Source organism: Taeniopygia guttata, chromosome 10 (genome assembly GCF_048771995.1).
Source record: "Taeniopygia guttata chromosome 10, bTaeGut7.mat, whole genome shotgun sequence".
NCBI lineage: Eukaryota > Metazoa > Chordata > Aves > Passeriformes > Estrildidae > Taeniopygia > Taeniopygia guttata.
Window position 1 is genome coordinate 20,899,268 of NC_133035.1, and position 5,733 is coordinate 20,905,000.

At 47.7% G+C, this 5,733-nt stretch overlaps 1 long non-coding RNA gene across 1 annotated transcript; it reads left to right on the forward strand.

Moving 5' to 3' along the window:
• The first annotated feature begins 526 nt into the window (after positions 1-526).
• LOC140684778 (uncharacterized) lies at positions 527-2,672 on the forward strand. Its single transcript, XR_012057578.1, has 6 exons — positions 527-1,043; positions 1,122-1,163; positions 1,257-1,301; positions 1,404-1,447; positions 1,529-1,564; positions 1,646-2,672. It is a non-coding gene; the product is annotated as an uncharacterized lncRNA (long non-coding RNA).
• Positions 2,673-5,733: the final 3,061 nt, after the last annotated feature.

Genomic DNA, 5,733 nt, shown 5'->3' on the forward strand with positions numbered 1-5,733 from the left:
ACCAGGTTTCATGCACTTGTGATCTCGCTGGAAGTATTACAGGACCCTGTGACGGAGCCTTCCAATTTTGCATTTCAAGGTCTCATCTGGGTAGTCCCGAGGAATGGCCGCGGAATTGCAGTGAGTTGGGGAGTTAGGGAGGGGGAGTGAGAGTCCACTTGAGTTTCAGCAATGCCATGTCGCCTTGTCTCCATTTAACCTAGGTGTACCCTGCAATGATGGCATCAGAATCCAAGCAGACCTGAAACGTGCAGGTCAAGAACCCTGGCATTCTGAGGAGAATGGTGAGTAGCAGGACTATCATGTTTTGTCCAATGTGCTGTTAAGACTGTGCACTGATGTTTGTTTTTCTTCCTGTTGGCAGACCAAGAGGTGACAGCTGGAACTTACCAGACAGGCAGACGGCGTCCTTCTGCAGCCAACAGGGATTTCCATCCCCAGAATGCATGCAAGATAAGTTGAGGGTTACGACCCACAGAGGGGATGGAAGTGGGGTGGTGGGTTGGGACTTTCTAGGAGGGGTTTTTGTGTCTGTTTTAGAGATGGGGATGTCCAAGAAGCATCTCCTATAGTCCACCCAAAGGGAAAGTGTTTCTTTTGATCTTAGTGCTGAGGTGCACAGGGCAGAGCAGTTCCGGTGTGTGTCCTGTCACTTGTGTCTGGTGCACTCTTGGTTGTTTGGGTCTCTTGGTCTTTGCAGACCTTCTTCTTGTGCAAACCTCTCTCTCCCTCTCCTGTCCTGTCGTTTGTCACGTCCTGTCCTGCATCACGGGTGCCTGCACGTATTTCTCCCGGAGCTGCTCTGCCCTGCTTCACAGCCTGCTGTAATTGCACCAGTCCTAGAGATTTGCAGTTTTGCGTGGGGCATGTAGTTGCATTCAAGATAGTATTCCTTAATTCACACTAGATGTTTTGACCTGTTAAGTTTTTAACAGGTTATTAACAAACAGCTGTTTGAATTTTCTCCCAACTTTTTTTCAGATGCAGATGGATTAACTCTGTGGCAGTGAGCCCTGCTGTGGTCAGGGGGTTTCCCTGAGAAGGTCAGTCATTGTTTGTATTTGTAGGGGAAGCCTACATGATGACTGTGTTACAGCGCTTGTCTTTGTCTTTAATTTTAGGAAGTCCAGGCAGCTAGGAGCAGTCAAGGCCCAGTGTGCCAGGTGAGCAGTGGACAGAAGCTGTTGTTCTGGCTCCTGTCTCAATTTCTGTTGCAATTCTAAACATCCACTCTTGGTTACTTTGTTTTATTGTAGGCACTCCTCTTGCAAGATACCTCTGGTCCGGATATCCGAGGCCAGGTGGGTGCAAGCGTAAGGTCTGGGTGGGTGTACTTTTTTGTTCAGGGGATGGTGTTTTCACAGTATCTCAGTGTGGGTTTTTTTGCTTTGTTTTTTTTGCAGGTGCTGTCACTGCCCTAGGTGTGTGAAGGAACAGAGGCGAGCGGGTGAGTTGGCATTTAGGCACGGTCACTCATAGGTGACTGTTATGCAGCAGCATGTTAAGCGTGTACCTTTTCATTTTGCAGGTATCCTCCAGGCAGCCTGTGGAGTCAAGATTTCAGGTGAGCTGGGGCAGCGGTGTGTAAGAGTTCTGGGGATTCCTCTTTTGGTGGGCACTAGTTCCATTTTCTGTTTTATCTTAGGTACCGTGAAGAGGCACGTAGCTGAAGTTTGGAAACGGCAGCACCGAAGCGGACGTAGAGACCGTGTCGCCGCCCGCATCCGCCTGACATTGGATTCCATCCGGTCGTCTTGCAAAAGCTAAGTGCTGGGGCCAGTAGGTGGGAGAAGGGGAAAAACTTTTACTATCACAGGAGACAATTTGGTGTTAGCTTAGAGGAGAGGCCCGTAGCGGGACGGGTCCCTCGGAAGCAAAGGGAGAGGGTTTTTCCTCAGCCTCACCAGGGTCTTTGCCAGGCAGGGCAGTTCCGATCGGTCTCCGCGTTCTCGCAAGGCTCGCGTCGGCGGCCTTCTTCGACTCTCGACGTCATCGTGGATCTTTTCACTCGAGGAGCCCGCCTTCACGTCCGGAGCTGGCGCCACGGTCACCCTGTAGTCATCGCTTCCTTCTCTAGGCCTACTGATCTTCTTAGGCTTCCTCTTAAGTGCTTTGGCACTAACATCTTGAGAGGAGTTACATTTCATCATCATGTGCTAGTGCCGTAGTTCTTTCTTTCCTTTGGCATCATCAGCCCATGGCTCATCTTGGGCTAGGAATCTTGGGGTCCATAAGGTGAAACTGCCAGGCAGTTTGCACTTCTGTCTGTGTCATGTTGTCTGCATCATAGGTCTTTGCCGCATTGCCGTGCTTTAGCGGCCTCATTCTGTGCCGTATCGGCCATAGTTTTCTCACATACCTTCCCGGATATCACTTATTCTGGCATCTTTACATATTTACGTTCTGGGACGAGAAGATGTACACAAGATTTTCTCATCCATCGTCCTTCTCACATTTGGTAGCCATTCTCTGGGACTTCTATATGGAATGTATTAGATCCTCATCATGTGACCACAGTAGTTCTGTAGCTTCTGCCTTTTCAAAGGATATAGGGCTCAAAAATTAATCTTCTGGAGATTTATGTCAAGTCCTCAGTTATATCGTATCTCTGTTGGCTTATATTGTATGTGCTTATGTTGCGCCTGCCTCTGTCGGTTTATATTGTATGTGCTTATGTTGCGCCTGCCTCTGTCGGCTTATATTGTATGTACTTATGTTGCGCCTGCCTCTGTTGGCTTATATTGTATGTGCTTATGTTGCGCCTGCCTATGTCGGCTTATATTGTATGTGCTTATGTTGCGCCTGCCTATGTCGGCTTATATTGTATGTGCTTATGTTGCGCCTGCCTATGTCGGCTTATATTGTATGTGCTTATGTTGCGCCTGCCTATGTCGGCTTATATTGTATGTGCTTATGTTGCGCCTGCCTATGTCGGCTTATATTGTATGTGCTTATGTTGTATGTACCTCTATTGGCTTATGTTGTGAGTACTCATATTGTATGTACCTACATTGGCTTATGTTGTGCGCGCCTCTGTTGTGCCAATTACGATCGGAGCTGCCCTGCTCGGGCACACAGTCAGGCTTAGGTAGAGCAGTTGTAAAACTTTGCAGTTCATCTGTCTTCTGTGGGGTTTCGGGTACAACACTGATGGGCCCAGAGTGGGTATAGCTCCTGGCTGTCAGATAGTCAGTCATTGACCGCCTCCATTGTCTTGCAGGTTCCTGGGTCCCTACAGAATTTCCTGGAATCTACTAATTGACATCGAGGAGCTGCGGTCATAAGATGCGTCGAAGCATATCTTTCGGCGTAGTGTTTCACGTAAGGGTGGCATTCACCGTGTCAGTAGAAGAGAGTGTGATTGTCTGTGTCTGTCTGTGAGAGTTTGTGTGAGCTTGCATCTGCAGGCGTGTCTGTGTGTTGAGTGGTTCTAACCTTGTGTGTATGGCCTTTGCCTTTCAGGTTTTTCAACTCATTTTTAAATTTAGAATAAAAAATCCCCAGCCGGGGGTTTTTTTTTTTTTCCCCCCGGCTGGGTTTTTTTTTCCTCGGTCCCGGCCGGTCAGTGAGGCGACGTTCATCGCCAAAGTTAGGGCGCGGACCGTCCCGGGACCGGGGTTTTCGTCAGGCAGGATGATGTTTTTTGGGAGTCTCCCGGGAACCACGTTCCCGAGGAGTGTTGCAAGAGTGTGTTGTCGGCCAGGTCTTAGCTGAGCGGTTGAGATGAGAGCGGGGGTGGGTTGGTGTGTAAGCTGAAGGAGGGCTGTGTGTGTGTGTGTGTTGAGTGGTTCTAACCTTGTGTGTATGGCCTTTGCCTTTCAGGTTTTTCAACTCATTTTTAAATTTAGAATAAAAAATCCCCAGCCGGGGGTTTTTTTTTTTTTCCCCCCGGCTGGGTTTTTTTTTCCTCGGTCCCGGCCGGTCAGCGAGGCGACGTTCATCGCCAAAGTTAGGGCGCGGACCGTCCTGGGACCGGGGTTTTCGTCAGGCAGGAGGATTTTTCGGGAGTCTCCCGGGAACCACGTTCCCGAGGAGCGTTGTGAGTGCGTGTTGTTGGCCAGGTCTTAGCCGAGCGGTTGAGATGAGAGCGAGGGTGGGTTTGTGTGTAAGCTGAAGGAGGGCTGTGTGTGTGTGTGTGTGTTGAGTGGTTCTAACCTTGTGTGTATGGCCTTTGCCTTTCAGGTTTTTCAACTCATTTTTAAATTTAGAATAAAAAATCCCCAGCCGGGGGGTTTTTTTTTTTTCCCCCCGGCTGGGTTTTTTTTTCCTCGGTCCCGGCCGGTCAGCGAGGCGACGTTCATCACCAAAGTTAGGGCACGGACCGTCCCGGGACCGGGGTTTTCGTCAGGCAGGAGGATTTTTTGGGAGTCTCCCGGGAACCACGTTCCCGAGGAGCGTTGCGAGTGCGTGTTGTTGGCCAGGTCTTAGCCATGTGGTTGAGATGAGAGTGAGGGTGGGTTGGTGTGTAAGCTGAAGGAGGGCTGTGTGTGTGTGTGTGTGTTGAGTGGTTCTAACCTTGTGTGTATGGCCTTTGCCTTTCAGGTTTTTCAACTCATTTTTAAATTTAGAATAAAAAATCCCCAGCCGGGGGGTTTTTTTTTTTTTCCCCCCGGCTGGGTTTTTTTTTCCTCGGTCCCGGCCGGTCAGCGAGGCGACGTTCATCGCCAAAGTTAGGGCGCTGACTGTCCCGGGACCGGGGTTTTCGTCAGGCAGGAGGATTTTTCGGGAGTCTCCCGGGAACCACGTTCCCGAGGAGGGACGATGACTTGGGTATCACAAAGCAGTTCCTGTGAGTGTGAAGGTGAGTTTGTGTGTAATGTGAAGGGGGCATGCAAGTTGCATGAGCGTTGTGAGCCGTTTTTGTTCTGGGTGCATCTAACTGTACAAGCGTAACGGACTTTTCCGCAGCAGAGACACGGTTATATTGCATCATTATGTATTTGGCTTGTAGTACATTGTATTGTTCTGTGTTTGAAGTTGTTCCTGTCTTTTGATGTATTCTGCTGTATGTAAATTAGACTTGTACTTGTGTGCTTAGTTATGATGTATTTTTAGTTGTATTTGTGTCTGTACTAACATTTGTATACATTGTTTCCCTGTAATTGAAATTAAAAATTAAATTAATAAAGATGAATCAGCCCTAATAATGATACCCCTTACCCCTCTGCCCCGCCCTCCATTTGTCTCCTGTCTTTATTTGGTGTGGTTGTGTCATATCATTTTCACCCTATTTCTCCCTTTGCCTCTTACTTTCCTCTTCAGTCTATTCTTCACTTTTTACTTCCACATCTAACTGTTTCTCTTTGTCTCTGGCTCTGTTTTCCTTTGTTCCTGTTTCTAACACCATCTCTGCATTTCTGTAATCCTATTTCCCCCTAACCTTGTCTTTTTCTCGCATTCTTCTATGTGTATTTCCTCCTGTCCATTTATCTGTCTCTTTCAATATAGCTTTCACTGTGTTTTCTTCTTTTTTTTCTTCAAGTTTGTCAGCCTTTGTCTTTGTAACCCTTGCTATCATTTCCCTTGTTTCTAACTTTCACCCTTCTTCCTGTTTTGTCCAACTTTAACTATTTTGTCTTTTTAAGTCTCTTTCTATTTTTCTCTCTTGAACCCTATCTTTCATTCTGTCTCTCTATTTCTTTTTTTCCTGTAGGCTTTTACCTCTATGTCTTCTTTGTCATGTCTTTCCATTTCCTTTTCTCTTTCACTTCAAGTGTTTCCTTTTCTCTTTGT